Consider the following 22273-nt stretch of genomic DNA (forward strand, 5'->3'; position numbering starts at 1 on the left):
TCAAACCAGTGAACGACAAAAAAAGTGGTAAATTCTCCATTTTCACATATGTCCAATCTGTCTATTTCTTTCCATCCTCACTGGCAATAAATTTGTACAAATTTTTTATTTCTCTATTCTGTTTCTATTCTCTACATGAAAACAAATAATTCTTTTAAGATACAAATGATTTCCCCTTATCTTCTACTGTTGTCCATGAAATAGTTCACTAATCATCTCATAGAAACAAAAACTGCAAGCAAGGACCCAGATCCTCATTTTTAAGTAATGTTTTTAACCAATAAGGTTAGGGTTCCTTGGAAAAAGAGACGATTTCAGTGCTGTAAGATCTTTTGAATGTAATTGATTGAATCTTTGTTTAAAAACTTGGGAAAACATTCAACTTGGATCTACTAGAAGTTATTATTCCATCAACTCCCTACTCTGAATATTAGTGAGAGTTAAGTTTTGATTATACATTCAGATGGGGAAATATAGTGTTTCCCAAATGAGAAACAGAAACTCTTACAGAAGAATTTCATACTTTAGGTAAAGAATGATGGAGTTAGGAATTTACCCTTTGGAAAGTGTAATGAAATGTTTAATTCAGAATTATGATCATTAATATTTGCTAAAACTATTAAGTGAAAGATTTGAGGGGAAGCATACATTCCCATGATGCTAGAATATTATCCCACTGATAATTTGTAGATTAAAGAAGAAAATCATACATTTTGAAAGGGGTCATCTGAGGTCCACATCTTATTCAACTGACCACTAAACATTGGAAATCAGGTGATATGAATTCCAATATGCTGCAATATGAGTACACATAGACCAGTTCCCATCTAAATATTTCAAGTTTAACACAACCCCAGGAGAAGAAGAGGGTGCTTTTTTCTCTTAGAATTTGTTTTTGGTGCTGGGATTGAATCAATAGCCTTGTGAATGTGAGGCAAGCACTCTACCAACTCAGCTATATCCTCAGCTAAAACAGTCCAGAGTGTATAGAAAGAACATAAAGATTTGTAGCTTCAATGTGTTAAGTGGTGTTTATTTTTAGTAAAATAATAAGGGTGCTCCTTGAGACATTTTGCACACTAAAATGCATACATTAATTACTATAAAAAGGAAAACAGTTTGCATTTTTTTATTTAATAACTTCCAATTTTGTAGAATTCTTTATATATGATGAAGTCTTTATGTGTTGCAGAGTATATTTACATTTTAATATAGAAGGTCAAAAGTGAATAACTGAATAAAACACATAAATGTTTTGGGAATGAAATATGAACTCTGTTGTTCTAAAAATAAAGGCTGGACAAGCCAAAAATCTACCCAACATCCACATACACTCAACAACATAATACATAACTAAGAAGAAAGAGAGAAGGAAAAAAAAACCCATAAACTTGACATTTTTTTAGTGCACAAAAAGAAATAATTTCCTTTCTGTTTGTTTTAGCCAATTATTCCAATTCTAAGTCCCAGATTGTTCTTTTCTATTTCATTTTTAAGTCACTGAAAAGAATCTATAACTCACTAGCTGTCGTTATTAGAATAGAAATCTGTACACCTTAAAGAAGGTTTTTAAGAGTGTTTCTGTTGTTTCTTTCACCTTGCATAAAGGAAAACTATTATATACTTTATGACATTTTTAACCATTTTGTTTAGCAGTATATTATACGGCAGTAGGATATCCTAGCAAGTCAATCTGCATCTATCAAGCCTCTACTCAATACACTAGTCTAAGCATGCTTTCCAAATAAGCTCTGACATGACACTGACACTTTCTATTATCAGCAAGAGAGTTATTTTAATTCAAAATGACATAATCATTTGGAGAAGAACTTCTTGTACACAGAAAATAAGTTACTCCTTTCCTAGTAGAATGTGTTCCTGCATATCTTAAAAGTTTAAGTGTAATCTGATGCCTTCCATTCAGCTTTGATTAACCTTAGTCTTTTTTTAGTTTATCATATGTCATGTTTTCTAGAAGCAGAATCTGTGGTGTAGTTAAACATACTAGCTGTTTATTAGGGAGTAACCTAAGCTAGTATCAACCCCACCAGAAGGTAAAGGCATGAATGGGCAGAGGCTCAAATCCAGGTCTTGCAACATTCTTGACTGAACCTACATGACTAAACTGGTGCAGATTTCCTGTCATGATTGTCCAAAATAGCTAGGACTTTATACTCTAACTCCATAAGACACTGGACATGAGTGTTCTGGGAAGGCATTTTCTCATCAAATTTCTCCTTGAATCAGGAACTGGACAATATACTACCATGTGTACCATAGATTACAAATTTCATTCTTCATTGACAATGTATTTAAATTATGTAGAATCGTGATACCAAAATTTGGCATATAGTATATAGAATTAAGTACTAGGTAGAAATATACATATTGTAGTTAATGCATCCAATTCCTACAATGAATCACATCACAATTGGATGTGAAAACTTTGAATCATTTTTTAAGTTATTGTAGTCTAATTTAACAAACTGTGGATTAAGAGAGGTTTCTTATAGTGGACTGAACAATAAAGAATTGTATAAAAATCACATTATAAGTTCATACTTTTTCAATCAATGTAGCTTTTTAGTTGAGGCCAAATTTTAAGATGAATTCGGAGTGTGATCTATTCCCTTTTATCTAGTAAAATTACTATTATTTTACTGCTCATTTTAGTGCCTTTTGTACTTCTTAATTCAATGTCCCTAATAAATGTGTCTGATGCACACAAATGACATGGATCATACAAAACAATGCAAAGCATGTTATGTGATTTGAGACTTTTGAAGTTATCTTCTTGGAAATTAAAGGGATATTTAATTTTCAAGAACGCAGTATGAAAGTAAATATCTTTAATTTTGAAGGTCTTACATGTCTCTGTGATCATTAGAAATTATGAATTGGCGTATATGAGAGTTGTCACTGTCTATAAAGTTCTTCATAGACTACTACATTTTAAAAAGTTTGAAAAGAAAGAAACATTATGGATCCTAAGAGCCCTCTGGAAGAGAAGATAATGGGAAGATACCAAGAGACTTTTTCATAACTCTAGAGCATTTCACCCATGAGGACAACTAATGAGAAAGATCTTCTTCTCAAGATGCACTGCTTGAGTTAGTTAAATTAAATAATGGAAATAGATTGTGATAAAAAAGCCTTCCATTAATTTTAAATATATGTTCATTATTAATGAGTTAGTAGAAACATATGTGCTTTTATTAAAAATCAATTAATAGACATAATAGCTTAGATATTAGAGGGTGTTTTTTTAAAAAATATGGCAGAAAATTTTTTGAGACTCTTCCTACTGTGAGGGGGTCCCCTCTCTCTTTAACTGGGTGGACTTAAAAATGTTTTGACTAAGAAAAGAGAGTAGATGAATGAGATTTTTTAAGATGAAGTCAAAATTTTTTGTCAATGTTATATGTCTTCTGAATGCTTTCTCTGAAGTACTGGTACATGATGCAAGAAATTTTACTGTCCTTGGGTTACCATAGTTTGAGGAAGCCCAAGCCACATGGAAAGGACTTAGGAGTCCAGATCAATGAGACCCAAGCTCTGGGTTACCCAAGACAAGGTGCCAAACATTCAAGTGAAAGAGCCTCAAAATGATTCGAGTCCCTTGAATGACCAATAGATAGCTCAGATTTTCAAGCTGAGACTCTAAACTCTTAAATGGAAATAAGTCACCCCCACTGCACAAGCCTAAACTCTTGGCTTACAGGATCTCTAAGCATAGTAAAATGATTGTGGTTTTATACCCCTAAATTAGGGGATAATGTTACATATCACTAGGTAACTTAGAATTCTCTGGTACTACAATTATATGAACTGATCCTCTCTCAATAAAAAGAAAAAAGAAAGGAAGGCCATGATACATTCTTAACCTCCAAACTTGCATGGTTCCCTAATTATAAGATGTCACAGTCAAAGCCATTGTAAATCCTAGTAATTTTTGTATGTAAATCAATGCTATTTGATGCAAACTAACTTTACTTTCAAATGTTCTGTGCCATGTTTATTTAAAAGCAAGAAACTTTGTTCCTTTAAGTATTTTTTCCATATTAAACATACACCAGATTTTTTATATATGCTTAATCAAAACCAGTCCAAAAAAAGGCATGCTTTTCTTAGCAGGAATTTAGCCAAAAATGCTTAATAATTATTTGCAAGTACTGGGTTGCATATTGCCTGGAAGGATAATCTGTAGGCTTCAGAACTTGACTTTCAGTGTGTTCCATTGTTTCAATAAGCTTTCTATTGAATGAAAGTAGACACTTACTGAATCCGTTTTCAGGGTAATAGCTTATAGTATTCCTCTAAATAAGAGCATTTCTCCTTGTGTTAAAAAAAAATACTTCCTGACTTAGCATTTTCTTTTTTGTTTTCTTATATTTACAATTTACTGGCTATCAGCAAAATTCCCATAAGGACTTATCCAGGGGAAAGAAAGGAAAAATATATTAAAAAGTTGCTACATATATTCAAGCCCTTAGTAATTTTCGAATTTTTATTAAAAGTTTACCAATAGTTGCATGTTTTTACAAGCCTGAAATAATGTATTGACATACTCTCTGTTCAATCCTTAAATGGCATTAGTTTTTAGCCTCTATTAATAGCATGTTTTATAAAAAGTCACAGGGTCCTCGATGCAATGGCACACACTTATAATCCTAGCAGCTCAGGAAGCTGAGGCAGGAGAATCACAAGTTCAAAGTCAGCCTCAGCAAAAGTGGGACACTAAGCAACTCAGGGAGACCCTGACTCTAAATAAAATACAAAATAGGGCTGGGGTTATAGCTCAGTGGTCAAGTGCCCCTGAGTTCAACACCCAGTACACCTCCCAAAAAAATGCCACGGAGTATTTGTGATATTATGCACAGTCCATACACTATCAGAGACAGAATGAAACTTTGTGGTCTAATTCAAACAACTTATGTAATACACTGGACTGTAATTCTGTCAGTAATGATGGTACCGCCTCATCCGTCTTAAAAAGAAGTTGCTTGAATCTTTCCAATGGAATGGTTTTCTGCACAGTCAAACTCAACTCATCTGGGCAGCTTGGATTTTACAATAGGAAATCTGCCTGGTAGATGTTAGAGAGTTAATTGCAGCACAACTAAAATATTGATATTTTCCAATAAATTTTTAAATTCAGAGCAGAAAAACTAGCAAGATGCTAAACATAAATAAACATCTGCATCTATGCTGAAAGGATTCATTTAATAATATTATCACAGGGAGATTTCCTATCAGTTTATAGTTATTTGTATTTCTTTTTCAGTAGTTGACAATTTGTGCTGTATTCTGATATCATAAAATTGCCTTTGTCAAATCTTATTACAGAGAGATGGACATCGACCTGAAGGCCAGTTTTTACTAGTTTATTTTATTTCCCTTCTTAAATCTTTAGGTTAGTAAAAATTTAAGGAGAAATATGGCATGAATATTGCAGGTAGCATTGGAGGAAAAGTGTTATATAGTCCTATGAAGAGAGAATATAAAATAGGTCTGATGGGACATATCAGAAAGCCGAGACATAAAGCAAACATACATTCCCCTTTTGAGATTTTATTGATATTCAGGACCTAAAATCCCTATGATGCTATATGAGAGTCCTTCATGGATTACAAGGTGTTAGGGGCAAATTCTTCAGAGACAGGGGCATGAAATGACTACATTATAGCAATTGAAGATATTATGTGTTCCCAGCCACAACAACTTGAACAGCTCAGCTGAAAAAAAAAGTTATAATTCCCTGGAATTTGTCATAGAGTAAATGAATAAACAGACATTATTATGCCAAGTATAAGAAAATGGAAATGACACAAAATGCAAATGTTTGATGCCAGAAAATCAGTAGGGCACTAATTTTTATTGTGCTGTTAGGCTGCTGTGCTTTCCTATTAAAAGCACAAGGCTTTTAAGAAGATTAACACAACTTGCTGCTTTTTCATCCAAATAATATTATACATTTTAATAGCTAAATATCCACTCTTCAAGCCCTGAGCATTAAAACAAGAATTTCTTTGTCTCATATCTGATGGAGTGATGGGTTTGAGAACTCAAATTCAGTCAGAACTCAGCAAGTAAAAGTTGAAGATGCATCAAGTTCACCTGTATTAGCTGCTTTGAATGCTTTTAAAACATTAGCAAAACTTTTTTCCAAGTAAGGAGCATATAAAATTTGTATTTCTAATTTCTAAGTATAAACATGTATTTAATAGAAGAGAATAGTGATGAATTTTATAATTTTAGAACTTAGATCATGTGTCTGACAAGAACAACCTAGATGATAGGAAAAACCTACACAGAATGTTTAACATGGTAAGTCTTGTAATTTCACTGTAAACAAAACAAAACTTATAGTTTGTAAAGAGAAGACCATTAGATAACTAAATTAAAAAAAAATAGGCAAAGAGAAAATCGACTATTTCAAATTACAAATTCAATTAAACATTGTTACTTTGATCTTCTACAGTGTGACAGGATAACAGGGAGCTAATTTAGTAAGGATAGGCAGAGACTCCTTACTGAGAAGATGATATTCCAACTGTGACCCCCCAAAATGAGTGATAACCGGATTCAAAAAGCCTGCAGGAGAGAAAGTTCAGGAGTGGCCTGAGTGTCTGCAAAGACTAAGGTTGCCAAAGTGGGTCAGTGCCAGCTAAAGGAGGAGAAAAAGTGCTTTGTCATTGTTTTACTTGGAGAGGCAATTTCTTACAAAAGGATAAAAGAGTCTGAATGAATCATAGCTCAGTAATTAAAAGGGAACACAATATTATTTTATGATCACAGAGCAGTGGGGTCTGTGACATCTGGTTTGAGAGTATGCGAGGACATAAATATTTATCTCAGTTTGGGACCATGTGACCAGCAGCATGGCCCTGACAGATGTGTGGCAATATCCTTAAAATCTTCCTGTCTGAAATGCTCTATGAACTACAAGTTTACACCAAGTGAGTCAAGCTGACTAGGTGCATGCAGTCATTCAGTTAATCATTCTCTAATATTAAATGCATACCTGTTCGTCAGACCCCTTTTCTGCCTGCAAGTAGGGACACAGGTAAAGAGCCCATTACCAGAAGAGCTACTGGGGCATTAAGATTGACAAGGAAGAGCTGGACTGGGGGACTGGGGCCTAGAAGGCGAACTGCAGAGAGCAAGGCTTAGGGTACAGTAATAGTCCATAGCTGAAAAAACAGCAGATCTGATCTCTGACTCCTGGTACATAAAAGCCCTTTTCTTCTCTCCCCTCTCTTCACTTCCCTTCCCCTCTTTCTTTCTTCCTCCCCTCCCCTCTCCTTTCCTCTCCTCTCCTCTCCTTTCCCTCTCTGTCTTTATCTCCCTCCCTCCCTCTCTCTTTCTCTCCTTCTTCTTTCCCTGTTTCATCTTTTCTTGGTTATTGCATTCTTGCCTGTCAATATGGTTCTTTCTGTATCTCTTTTGATTTTATTTGATATTTTATCAGATTAGTTCACCATTACCCTTAGCCGTCTTCCCTTTTGTAAATTGTACTTTCCATAAAATGTCTTTGTATGGAGCATAAAGGGTGAATGTTTCCTCTATGGACTCAAATCCATAAGCCTATAGAAACACTGAAATGTTGAGCTGCCAAAAGGGACATTCATACATGAATAAGAGTCGTGGAGAAAAACAATGGATTGGAGCTCAGATCTTCACTGAATAGTTACGGAAACAGGATGCAGATTGATGAGATGATTTTGTCAAGGTGGCAAAGGATCTAAGTTTCTAGAAAAGAGAATTGAGAAGAGATGACATGAAAGTCAAACCCTGATGTGAGATCACCTATTTGTCTCCTGTTCTGATATTTCTTGAGAGTCATGGACACGAAGAGGTGTCCTCAAAAAGCAGCCAGGCTTAAATTATGGCTATAAGTGACTGAAAAACAACAGAAGGAAATGACACGCCCAAAAGCACAGATCCTACAGTTCAGACAAATGCAGCAAGATACAGAATTTGAATGCTATTGAAATACAAGGGTTCACAGGCCAGGAAACTTAAAAGTTGAGGGGGAAAATTGTGGAAAGGATTACAAAATGCCTGGGGCAGACACTTTGGAATTTTAACCACAGCAGCACCTTTGCAGATTGCTATAAATAATTCAAAGGAAGAGACAAGCAGAAACTTTCAGCAGTGAGCATTATTTAAAGGTTTAAGCAACAGTTGCCATTCAGTAATATAAGACTACAAAAAAAAATCTATGTTCAGAAATTCTGGGAGAAATCAGGATATCTGTATTCTGTGACACATGGTATTTCCTTAGAGACCATAGTAACTTCTAGCTGTCCATAAAATCTCATTTTTGTCTTCTTCCCTTGTAATGAAGAGCTAAAATTGTACATAGCCTATGTTTTCCAATTTTCTGGCACTTATATGTTGTCATATTATTAAGGGTAAAACAACGTATGAATATGGTAATTAAATCATTAAATATATATGTGTGTCTATATCTATATCTATACCTAGAGAGAGAGAGAGGGGGGGGGAGAGAGAGAGTATCTGGGTTCCTTCATGAATTCAACAAACCATATTAAGTCCTACTATGTACCAAGATTATTTCAGACATTTATTAGTGAATAAAAGAAAGAAAGATCAAAACCTTCATAGAATTTATATTCCAGATGGAAGAGGAAGATAATATGGGAAAAATGTTCCCATCAAAGGGAAGGGCATTTGTGGGCAGCCACTCCTGAGCTATTTAGCATCATCCCTCAATGTTGAGCCAAGGAGATTTTGGTCTGGCATTGCATACTATTTTGTGGCCCATCCCACTTAATGGATTATGCAATGCACATGACCTCAGTCTTCACTGGGGCTGCTCTAGTAGGTCCAGAATTGGGCATGACCCATTGGGCCTGGACAGCCCACCTGGTGCCTTAATTGACAAAGAACATTCTATGGAAATCTTCGAAGTTTCCCCATACATACATAATAAAGCAAACACAGGTTCGTGCTCTCTCTCTCTTCCCACTGTGGAACCTGGACCCCTAAGGTCTTAGAGACATCTACCTCCCACTTTCCAAAATTACTCTCTGGGTAGTGTGGTTTCTTCAACGTTTCTTTTCCTTAGCTTAATTTCACAGCCAGCTCACCTCATGTAGAGGAAACCTAAATTCCATCGCAGGCATGACAAATGGGGGAGAGGCATTATTCCAGCATATGCCTGGCACAATTGAAGAACAGATAAGAAGCCAGGGAGCCAAAAGCACAGCAGAAGAAGGCACAATTGTCCATGATGAAGACTAGATCATACAGCAACCACTGCAGAACTGTAGATTTTAAAGTACCAAGTTGATTTAACTTTGATTTTTATCACCAATGATGTTTTAATAAATAAATTTGTGCATTTTCCCTTCGTGTGTATACTAGAATCTTTGTAATTCCATACTTATGCTTCTAGGAAAAAGGATTATGCTTTTGTAAATTTAGTAGAAATCACCAAAAATACCTCCCAATGGAGTTTAATCATTTCACACTATAAATAATAAATGGGTATCCACTGAAGTTTTATTTTTATTTCTGTTGTCTTTTTCTGGCATAAGTGTTTATTATTGCTTTTCTATGGAAGTCCTTATTTTTGCTTTTTGCTATTTTCTGTGGTTGTTGTTATATTAGATAAAAGAGATTTGAACAAGTTCACGCACAGATAGAAAAGGTTCCTGGTTAAGAGCCTGGATAGTCTAGAAGAATATGAGCTCATTAATAATGTGAGGTCCTCAAAATTTGAGATCACTACTCATGAATGGAGAAGCAAACGTGGGTCTGACACTCATAAAAGAACTTTTCTATTTTAAGGGAAAGAACAGATGTATATAGATGCAGATAGATTTGTTGGTTCACGGAAGCTGAAATTGGACTTTACTTCTTGATGGATTCTCTTTGTGAAGTCAAGGGCTACATGATTTATTGAGAATAAAGGGGATTGTGAAAAAAGGGAAGTAAGTGCAGAAGATAAAATACCACTTGTAGGGAATGAGAAAGAACATTGCTTAGTGAAACATAATTCAATTGAAATCACTGTTAGAACACCGATCAAACAGGTGACCATGAATGTGTAGTGTCACCAGTTGGCTCAGTTGTGTGAATTTTTTTTCAGCAGTCTCAGAAGTCCATGTACAGACAAAGAGAACACAGGCAGCAGGATTAATTCAAGGATAGATGCTTGCAGGACAGGTGGGATGAAAAGACATGAGGTCAAGGTTGTTTAGAATTTCTTCAGGGAGAGAAAACTTGAAGTATGCAACTGTGAAATATAAGACAGAAAGAAAAAAAATGCAATCCAAAAACTACAGAAAAATGCATCTTCCTTCCTTTTAGCTCTTGATAGCATAACCCAAATCAAGATATGTATCATCATAGCATTGCCTGTGTTATATTAGGTAGAAAAATGTTTTAAATAATTAACTTTTTTAATGGCAGATTAAGATTATGTATTTATTGTGTGAAACAGGATGTTTAGAAGTACATTGTGGAATAGCTACTTGAGCTAATTGATGCATGCCTTATTCTACTCACCATTTATTTTTGTTGTTTGTTTTGGTGGTAATCTGCTGAAAGCATGCAAAATACATTCTCTTTGTGGTTTTAAAGAATGTAATACTTTATTAATTATAGTTTCTATATTGCAGGATAGATCTTTTGAACTTATTCCTCCCATCTAACTAAAGTTTTCTATCCCTTGACCAACATCTAGCACCCATCTCAAATTCTACTATTCTAGTCTATCCACCATGCTACTTTCTGCTTCTATAAGTTCAATTTTTAAAAATTCCACATATAATCATGATTATGTTGCTAAGAGCCATAGCCCAGTAGGAATGATGCATGGCATCTTTGGTTGAAAGGTGATGCCAGCAAGCCATTGAGATGATAATGATTATGTTAAGATCTGCTTTCAATTGGATATTAGACCCCTGCTGTCGCCTTAGCCTGCTACTTTGGAGCTCTTGGGACCCCCAGAGAGTTCCCATTGGTTGGGGAAGTGCGGTAGGAGGGATTTCCTGTTGGTGTGTATGTCCTGGAAGAACGCCGCGTGCGTGGTTCATGAGAGATTTGGAAATAAAGTTTGTTCCTGCTTGAGTGGTCCGGGATTTTTGTGCCCAGCCAGACTGAGGCATTATGTGGCTTTGTCTTCTGTGCCTGGTTTATTTCATTTAACATAATGTACAGTTCACCATGTTGTTATAACAAATTTTGACAGCTATCTTTAAGTAACAAAATTATGGTCTATAACCAAAATGGATTTCGTTTTTCATTTCCACACCTCCTTTAAATATTACCATGAAGAGCAGTCTGTCTCTCTTACTTTTCTTGGAATCCCTGAACATTGCTAATCATTATCAGAGAACAAAACAAGATTCTTCTTTTAAGTCAAAGCCTCAGTTCAGCAAATAATGAGCACCCTAAGTATGACTATATTTTCCTAACAAGATAGAATTTGATGTGTATGGAGATGTCACATCTTCCCACAAAGACAAAGGTAGTAACAATATTCCAGACAATGAAGTGGTTCTTTGGACAAGGTTTAAATTAAAACAATAGTTTCTTGACTCTAAAGTTGCCTAATACCATATACTTAATTGTAATTAAATTATCATGTATGTTATATCACCAATTCTTCTGCCCAGCGATATTTAGTTCAAATACTTGTCTGAAAGGTGGTTACTCTGTCTTGCTGACCACTAATGCAAGCATTACCCGGTGTGAACTTGAAATAAATAAACTTAGAAAATTCTGTCTAGATTACATGCCTAGCCCAGATGTGCCTAGACCCTGGAAAGAGAATAAGTATGCGTTCCGAAGTGTTGATTTTTTATATTATTTCCCTGAGACTGCTATGAAAATTCACCACACACAGTAATTTAAAAAGACAGAAACTACTTCTTCCACAGTTTTGGAAGCAAGAGGCCTGAAATCAAAGTGTTGGCCAGACCATGACAACATGATCTGAAGGATCTGGAAAGAATTTCTTCTTGCCTCTTCTGGCTTCTGGAGATTTCAGGTAATTCTTGATGTGACTTGGCTTCTAGATGCATTACATCAATTTCTGTCTGTGATTTCACATAGCCTTCTCCTCTCCTAGTCTCTGTGGTCAAATTTCCTTTTCTTACAAGAAAACCAGTCCTGTTGGATTTAGTGTTCACCATAATTCATTATGAATTCATATTGATTAGATGGCACCAGCAAGAATGATATAAATAAGGTCACATTATAAGATTCTGGGGAGATATCAAATTTGAAGCGACACAATTCAACATAGTATAGTCCTCCCTCAGGCATAGTGTCACAGATAAAGTCTCTACCTAACAACAGTACATGGTCATGGCAAAATGAATTCTACTAAGGAGTTTGGGAGGTATTTCCTTCATAAGAATTAGCTTAATATTATCTCATATTTGATTTGAAGTGTTCACATTTATTTACTTTATTGCTACCTTAAAAGCCTCCTATTAAATATCCCAGTACAAGCATATACGCCTACCTAATAATAAATTTGCAACCATATTGAGAAAACAAATCTGTATAAAATGACTATGATGTAAGTAAACACATAAGTTATAATCAGTAATATAGCCAACTACTATACAAAAATGTTTCAAGGACAGAGTATGTATTGTATGTTATGTAGCTAATGAAAATGATGAAGCAAAGGGTTATCCAACTCTATAAATATACTATAAATCACTGAATTATACATATTATATAATTAATTTTATAATATGCTAATTCAATAAAGCTGTTTTTAAAATAATATAAAAATTGTCAGTTGACATGAGTTTAATGGAAGCCCAAACTTTGCAGTGAATTCTACTCTAAGATATTGTCAAGAAGTTAAAAAGCATAAGTTAAAAATTGCAAATTAGTCTTAAGATGGTGTGGGTGTGAAATTCCTATACATGGCATTTTTGTTCATATTTAAAATGTGAAATTATTGAGAAAATTATTTATTATTTGATTTCATGCAAATACTAACAGATTTATATCAATTAAATAAGATGAATTTTTTTCTCAATTCACATAAACCATAAACTGAAGGGAAAACTTTTTACTCCTCAAATTATCAATGATAAGTAGCCTAATTCTTCACAGGACATAGACTGAAACTACATTTTGCTTCCATCAAGAGAACACATTACTACTTAGTTGAGAAGAGATACAGGCAGAATAGGGAGGGCATTGTTATTACGTTGTAATCTTCCTTAACATCTCTATAAATCATCTAGTGAGGAAAGAGATGCAAGCTAATGAAACTTAAATCACAATAAATTGTTAAGTGTTTTAGCACCAATTAGTACAGAAATGATAAAAAGAGACCTTCAGTGATTAAAGGGCAACCACAAAATGAGACTCAACTTGGAAAACATAATGTGGTTGGCATGTAGCCCTTGGGAGTAAAAACAAAAATGTGTAATTGTTTTTAAGGTCACCATTCTAAAGATACGTAAAGGATCTTTAAGGAAACTTACCAAATAATTAATTTCAGCAATGTTGATTTCAATGTTGATTTTACTATTTTTACTTGGTTTTGTTTTAAATTATTAAATAGAATAACTTTTCTCCCTGGAAAATTTATGGAGTTCATGGGAAAAGGACAGCTCACTATTTGTCCTTTGGATTAAATATTTATTTTCTGAAATATAACAGAAATTTGAATAGGTGGGGAAAGAGAATTTTAAAAATTAATGAAAAAAAAAGAAATTGGAAAGGATAACTAGTATGGTACTTAATGATCATTAGTCATCAAGTAAATTCAAATACAAATATTTGATGAAATCTTTACAGTCAGTTTGTCCTATGATGATGGGTCCAGAGAAGTCTTTTAACTGGTATATCACCTCAGAAATTGAGGTTTTATTAGTTCACTAAACAATTTCTAATGGTTTTACAAACTATTCAGAGTGGATACAGATTTGAATTTTATCATTTTATCTCTAGTTACTAAAAATGGTGCTAATTATTATTTGACATTCAGAAAGAAAGTAATAAATGTAAGCCCAAATGGGAAGATTTTAGCAATAGGAGCTCAACAGATCACTCTTACATGAAAAAGAATAAACGCCTTTTCATGTCATTATTTCAATGTGATTTTAGTCATTAGCTTCAGAAAGAGCTTCAAAAACTAAATTTTATATGAATTTATCACATTTTGTTATAATCACATAAAGAACTAGTTTTAAGACAGAAGTTACATTTGCATGTCAAAATTGTATATCTGCAATTACCAATTTCATGCCTACATGTCTGAGATGACAAGCTTCAAGAATAACTTTTAAAACATCCAATGATAAAAAATGAAAATATATATGAAATATGTCATTTTTCTCTTTTAGATATTTTATATTTGCTATGTACAGAAAAGTAACAACTTTATAAAAATTACAACGTTAACACTTTATCCTTACAATACTAGTGACTAACTTTTAGAAATCTAAAAATAATACTCTTATAGAAAATTATTACAAAGTAAAGAGTAAGATAAATTTCTCTTTCAGGAGTCAGTATCAAGAATATACATAGTTTAGTTATTTGAACCAAATGCTGAGTACATTTTTGTTTGTTGGTTTTAGATACAGGGGATTGAATCCAGGAGTGCTTTGCCAATGAGCTACATCACCAGTTCTTTTTATTTTTATTTCAAGACAGGGTCTCACTAAATTACTTATGGCCTCACTAAGTTGATGAGGCTGGCCAGAATCTTTGTAACCCTCCTGCCTCAGCCTCCTGAGCTGTTAGGATTACAAGTTGCACTAAAGCACCCAGCCTAAACACTGAGTATTTTGTAAAGTGAGAAATATTTTACTCTAATCAAACCTCCTCCCTCCAGTAAAATACTAAAATCATAGACAAGGCAAGCATGTTTTGAACAATGTTAGAGCAATCAATTATATTTCTAAATTTCATAATTTCATTTAGAAAAATACAAAAGTGCAATGCCTGGGTATTATTAAAGCAAATAACCGCTATTTGGAAATCAACCCATGCTGGGCCTGAGTCACATCAACTTCCACATCCTCTGAATATCATTACCAACTTTGAAGTTGGTAGCACAAGAGCAAAGAAGAAAGAAAATCAGAATAAATAGCAATGAATTTTTCAAAGGCAGATAGTCACCTGTGTTTATAAACATTCACCTAAAATTATACCTGGCAATACAATGAATTTTATAAGCTGAAATTACTTTTGCATAACAATTGAACTTTGAATAATGTCTGTTGTGCACATTTAGAACTTTAAAACTTCATCTATGATTTTTACTTAATAACTAAATCTTAGGCAGAAACATATCTTGACCCTAAATTTTCATTTTGTTCTATTTATTGTATTTCAGCATTTAGAATTCTACCTTGTCCATAGTAACAAAAAAATGTGTTCTGGTTTAACCTTTTACTTTTTTCTTGAAAAGCAGACATTTTTCAACTTGTCATAAGATATGCTTTCCCTTCACTTTCATGTATGATGAGATAATTACTCTCAATGCATAGAACAGTCATTACCCCCAGGTTCACATTGGCATAAATTCTTATCATCATATATAAAATAAAAGGCCTGTTTTATGCTGGAAATAAAAAGAGGCTATTGATCTCACAATGGAATGGAGTGTGGAAATAAGAACTACTTCAGCCTAAGGTTATTTGACATCTTTCTCAAACGAATTTGCTGCTTTCTCATGGGTCCTGAAAATTTTACAAAGCCTTGATGTTTAAAATTAACTCTTTGAAATAACCCCAAATTGTACTTTTCATCAATTTGTGCCCATTCTAATTCAAATAACAATGGGCCTTTTACTGAATCACTGGTAGAGAGGTCCCAATTACCAACATTCTTCCTGGTATAAATAGGTCATCTTTGTATATATTTCAATATATATATATATATATATATATATATATATATGAAGGGAACATAGGAGAGATTCTGTCCCTTCTAATCCTACCTAAGGTGTATGTTAGGGGGATTTTTCTAGAGAATTTTTTTAAAAATAAATAATTTAAGTATAAATTTATTTCCAAATATGATCTGAGCATAATTATTTAAATAGTTACACATGAATGTATGTCATACCATGATAAAAATTCCTCATTCAAAAGTGCATAATGATTTTATGACAAAAATAATAATAAATTTTGTTTTATTGATAATTTAGTTGCCATATCCCAGGTACTGTCCTGTTTTAAGGCATATGATTCCTGTAGCTTCTGTAGCTTCTCCATGAGGTAATCATTGCTGTCTTAATAAATGGTTACCAATCATATTAGCCTAAATTACGATGCAGTAATAAGCAAACAAAAGTGGCCCAAATTTAAGAAGATTAAGATGATAAATGCTTATTTCTTGCACACAAAATTTTCACTGTGGATTTAATGTCTTTTTAAAGCAACTCCTTTGGCACAGTCTTGCAAGTGTTCTGAGTGAATGAAAGCTTACAGCACTGAGGGGCACAATTAGCCTAACGTAGTTGGTTATAGCATGGCCTGCTTTTCTTGTCACCAAACTTGTTCCTTTTCTTACTAAACACACAGCTTGATAAAATTTCCCAACTCTCTTTGTTGCCTTGTGATTAGATTTGAACAACAATATTTGACTCATGGTGATTGGTTTTATTCTCAGCCTTAGGCAATAGAATATTCCCATACATAATTCCCCAGCATGTTAGTCAGTTTTGTGTCATGGTGAACAAAATATCTTAGAAAAACAATTTAAAAGAAAAGATTTATTTTAGCTCCACGTTTCAGAGGTTTTAGCCCATGGTCAGATGGCCGCAAGGCTGAAACATCATGGTGGAAGGGTAAGGCAGAGTAAAGCTGCTCATGACAGGGGGAGGCAGAGAAAGAGAAGGATATAGGGACCAGGACAACATACAGTCCTCAAGGGCACTCACAAGGACCTACTTCCTTCAACAGCTACCACCTTCCACAGCCCCTGCCACCTCCCAGTTGTCTATTCAGCTATCAAAGGATTAATCCAATAATGAGGTCAGAGTTCTCATGATCTAATCACTTCTCCAAAGCCCCACCTCTAAACACTACTTTTGAGACCAAACCCTCAACACATGAGCCTTTGGGGGAAAATCTAGGTCAAAAACATAGTACCCAGGTTCTTTACCCTTCTACCATCATCAATGGGGACTCATCCATATGGTAAACAAGGACTGGACCCAATATGGAAAAAGTGTAGTTCCCTGATTCACTTCTTAGAGGATGTTGCTACAATGAGGAACATCTATTAGAAACACTATGACAATTTTTATAGTATAGCTTGTTGTTTCATCAATTCTAAAATATACCTTGCTCTTTTTTTTTTTAAGTTTCAAACTTTGAAATTAGGAATCATTCCATCAATAGTGTCTGAACAGTAACTATTAGCACTTTCTTTCTTCATTAAAAAGTAATCTTAGTTATCATATTGAATAGTGTCTTAGAAATGATGAAATATGGCAACCCACAGGTCATCTTTATTTCTAAATCCATAATTCTTTTGCGACATATATTATCCATCCCTTTCAATAATGGACTAAATTGTACAAAATAACATTGTTCATGGTATTATAAGTTATTGCCAAGCTTCATTTTGGAGTGTTTCTTCTTTTTTTTTTTTTAAGAGAGAGTGAGAGAGAATTTTTTAATATTTATTTTTTTTAGTTTTTGGCGGACACAACATCTTTGTTTGTATGTGGTGCTGAGGATCCAACCCAGGGCACACGCATGCCAGGCGAGCACGCTACCGCTTGAGCCACTTCCAGCCCTCTTCTTTCTTGTTCAACATTTGACCTGGAAAAGCATGAACATTATCGTCTCCAATTGCACTCCCAGTGTTGACAAAAGTTGCTTTCTTAAAATGTATATTTTGCTATTTAGAAAATATAAAATCATGAAAAAAATTGATAATATTCCACACATTTTTCAGACAGGAAGACTTAATTGGCCAGAGACAAAACAAGATGTGTGTATACTTATATACACAAGGTTCAAGCACACATCATAGAAAAAGGCCACACAAAAGATAGAATCAAAATGATACTAATTATAATGTTATATTCCATGTATGTATGTCAAAATACACTCTACCATTGTGTATACCTAAAATGAATGAATTTAAAAAATGACCACTTGTTAAACTCAGCTAATTTTACCACTGCAGTAGCAGCATAGTTCGGACTATAGGCTTTTATTGCTATCTCTGTAAAGCACCAGCTTTGTGAACATGGGGGTAGTATTTGAGTCCCCTGAATGTAGTTTACTCATCTGTAAAATTTCAATAACACTTAATCTTTAAAATTCTTATGAGGATTTAATATGACATATAAATAATTAGTGTCCAGTAAATGCTAGATCCATCCACCCATCCTCTTTAATTTTCAGGATTTTCGATTGAACTTTTACATTTATCTGATTTATGACTTAAATAGATGAAAGTAAATGCAAAATTAGCTACAATCTCATATTGCTTGCTTCAGTGAAAAAGCGAAAGCAAAATTAAACCTTTTCCAGTATGCCTCATTAGTTCAATAAAATCTAATTTTCTCTAATTTCTTTCACTTCCTCTGGGAAAGAACAAGTGATTGTTGAAATTCATAGTCAGATTCCATAATATTTTCCTACCTCTGTGGATAAGTACTTTGTAAGACAGAACCTAAATTTGAGTCTGCTTTCAAACCAAAGTGAGAGAAAGGTGATCGTGTTATTTTGAGTGAAAAAATGACACAAATGCCATTTAGTCATTTGTGGAATTGTCTCAAAATTGTTCAACTCTCACAAAGACATTAGGTATATTCTCATATCTATAGAGAAAGACAGACCATTTCCAAAAACAGAGGCCAAACCAATTCCCCAGTGGTAGCTAGGCTTCTATTTTTCCTAAATGGAGAAAAGTGAACTACTGGGTTGGGTGTTGAAACATCTGTGAGAATTATCCCTACTTTTTATGTATTAGCAGAGTGTTATGGATTGAGTGTGTGTGTTCTCCCAAATGCATATGTTGAAAGCCTAATCTCCAATGTGATGGTAGTAGAGGAGTCCTAGAGAACATCCTCATCTCTCCACTGTGAAAACACTCTGAGCAGAGGAAGGTCTAAGAACCTGAAGCAGGTCCTGACCAAATGCTGAATACATTAGAGCTTTGACCTTGAACTTGGTAGCCTCCAGAATTTTGAGAATCAATTTCTGCTTTTTATAAGCTACTCTGTTTATGGTATTCTTTTGTAGTAACCTGAAGTAACACACAGGTAAAACTAAAATGTCCATTTTGCAATCCATTTGCTATAGTGGTATTTTCTCAGAAAGCTGCCAGTTTGCAATACCTCAGGTCCTAAAATACACACGTGCTAAGAAATTTAGAGCGTGAATTTTTTTTTTTCATAATTTTCCACTTATTCCTCTGCACATCTGGATCCAGAGAAAAAGATGTAGTTATGTGCTCTCTATGATTTAGGAGCAAAACAATGATTATAATGAGTTCCTGCATTTAGAAAGAGCACTGATTTAGAGAACTATATAGGCAACCCTATAAATTTTTAACAATATTTGAAGCAGAAAGCATTAGAAAAAGATGGAAATGGCAATGAATTCATTAGAGGAGAATTTGGGAGCATTATCAATTATTTAAGGAAATGAGACTGACTGAAGAGATAAACATTGGTCTTACCATTTTAAAGTAAATATTTATTGAAATATATGTGTATGTGAAAAGTAACAACTGTATACATCAATGGATTTTTAAAACTAAACAGACCTGTGTACTGATAGATCAAGAAATGCAACATTATCAAATCCTACATTACCTCCTCAGATGCACTTTCTCCACCAAAACACACCATTTTAACCTCTATTTTCACTTAATATTGCCAGTTTTTCATCTTCTTTTAAATAACATTGTATAGTAGTTTCCCTTTTCACTGTCTTGTAATATTTAACTAAATGAATATGTAATATCATTATTCATTCTTATTCATAATAATTAGGATTGTTTCCAATTTGTGAACATTCCAAAGAGTACAGCCATAAATATTCTTATACATCGTTTGTGATGAACATATATGCCTAGCTCTTGAGAAGCATATTTAGGAATAGATTTCTTTTTTTTAATTTGTTCTAATTATGTATATATAAAAACAGGGTGTATTTTGGTTCACTGTACACAAATGGAACACAACTTCTCATTTCTCTGGTTTTACATGATGTAGCATTGCACCATATGTGCACTCATATATATACCTAGGGTAATGATGTCCATCACATTCCACCATCTTTCCTGCCCCTGTGGCCCCTCTTCTCCCCACCTTTGCCTAATCAAAGTTCCTCCATTCTAAGGAATATATTTCTAATCATAATATATGTTTATGTTTAGACTAACATATATAAATAACTCTCCAAAATATATCACTTTATCCATAAACTAGAAGATTATGAGAATTCTTAGCAACAATTAGTGATTTTATTTTTTAAAATTGTATCCAATTATATGAATATATGGGAATACATTTTATTAGATTTTATTTTGTTTTTCCCTCACTATTAATGACTTTACAATATCAAATCTTTAAAACTAGTATGTGGTGCATGCTTCCATTTATTAATGTCTTTTAAATTTTCCCTAAGAAAATTTGTGGATTCCTATGCTGATATTTTGCAAATAATTTTGGGGATATATTCTTAAATATTCATGATTTTTAATAATGTTCTAAATGATAGTTTTTTATTTGAGCTTTTGTTCTCTATTCCCCTTGTATCCAAATATTTTGCTAAATTCCCTGATAAATGCTTACAGTTTATCAGTATATTCTCTGCTTTCTAATAACACAATCATGTCATATATGAATATTGACAATTGTTTCTTCTTTTTCAATTCTTGTACTTTGTATTTATGTCCACTCTGGATAAAATCATCTATGAATCATTTAATAACAGTGGTGAGAGTAGGCATAGTTAATTTGTTTTTGTCCAATCTCACAGGAAAAATGTGTTAAAGTCCCATAAACAATTATATTTTTCTTAATTTTGATAAATACAGTAACCAGGTTAAGTCATTTGTTAGGTCCAATATACTATTTATTTTTAAAATATGAATACTATTGCATTATATTTTCTTCTATATAGAGATGTCATATTTTTCCTCCAATACTTGTACCATTGTTGTTAATTTTTTATCGCTTACTCAACATATTCTTTGATGTAATACATCTGAAGAAGTTATGCTATGTGAACATATTTTATATATTACTAGATTCCATTTGCTTTTTTAAATTTTTATTCATGAGAGAGATTTAAATCAAATTTTATTTAGAAGAATTTATCTGATTTTGGTTTTAAGGTTTTGCTGGCCTCATAAGATAGAAAGTGTTCTCTGTTTATCCACTCAATAAATAACTAAATATTAGTTTAATAAATATTTGATTAAATTATTATCAAACTGTATGGGACTGGTGATGTTTAAAGAATGTTTTAAAATACAAATTAAATTTCTTTAATAGAGATATCCTTAAAACATTTTATTTGCCTTTTTAGAGATTTTGGATATAGAATTTCAGTTTGGCAATGATTTTCATTCAGCACTCCAATGATTTGAATGTGTATTATCTCCTACCTTTGACAAGATTTTTTTTAAAGTAAGTTAATGGTCTTATATGTTGTTGTTTTAAGGTCAGCATAACATTTTTTCTCTTCCTATTTTCAAAACAAATTTATTTTGGTTTTGTTTCTTAGTAGTTGAACTAGGGTATGTCAAGTCATAGATTTATTTATATTTATTATGGTTGGAGTTTTCAGAGTTTCTTGGATCTATTCATAGAAATGTTTCATTAGTTTTAGAAAATCCTAAGGTACTATTTATTGAAAAATGAATCCTACTCATCTTTTTCTCAACTTCTAGGCATTCTGTTATATATATGCTAGATATTTCAATGTGTATACACACACACACACACACACACACACACACACCCCACATTCATAATTTGTAATTTGTGTTCTGGTGTATTCAATTCCTCTGCCTTTTTGTTTTTATAGGTATATTTTATATTGATCTATATTCCAACTCAAGAAATTGGATTTCAAAGTATTTATTCAGTGTTATATCAGATCTCTTAAATCTGCTGATACATGTTTTGATGCTCTGCCAATATCAGGTTTGGTAAATGTTTCAAGCACACTTGGAAGTAATACACATTCTGTGGTCATTATTTTTGGTAACTGCATGTCAGTTAGGTAAATTTTTTGAAAGTCATTTTGTTTTATTCTCTGTGTATTTACTGATA

The sequence above is a fragment of the Callospermophilus lateralis genome, chromosome 11 (genome assembly GCF_048772815.1).
Source record: "Callospermophilus lateralis isolate mCalLat2 chromosome 11, mCalLat2.hap1, whole genome shotgun sequence".
NCBI classification, from domain to species: domain Eukaryota; kingdom Metazoa; phylum Chordata; class Mammalia; order Rodentia; family Sciuridae; genus Callospermophilus; species Callospermophilus lateralis.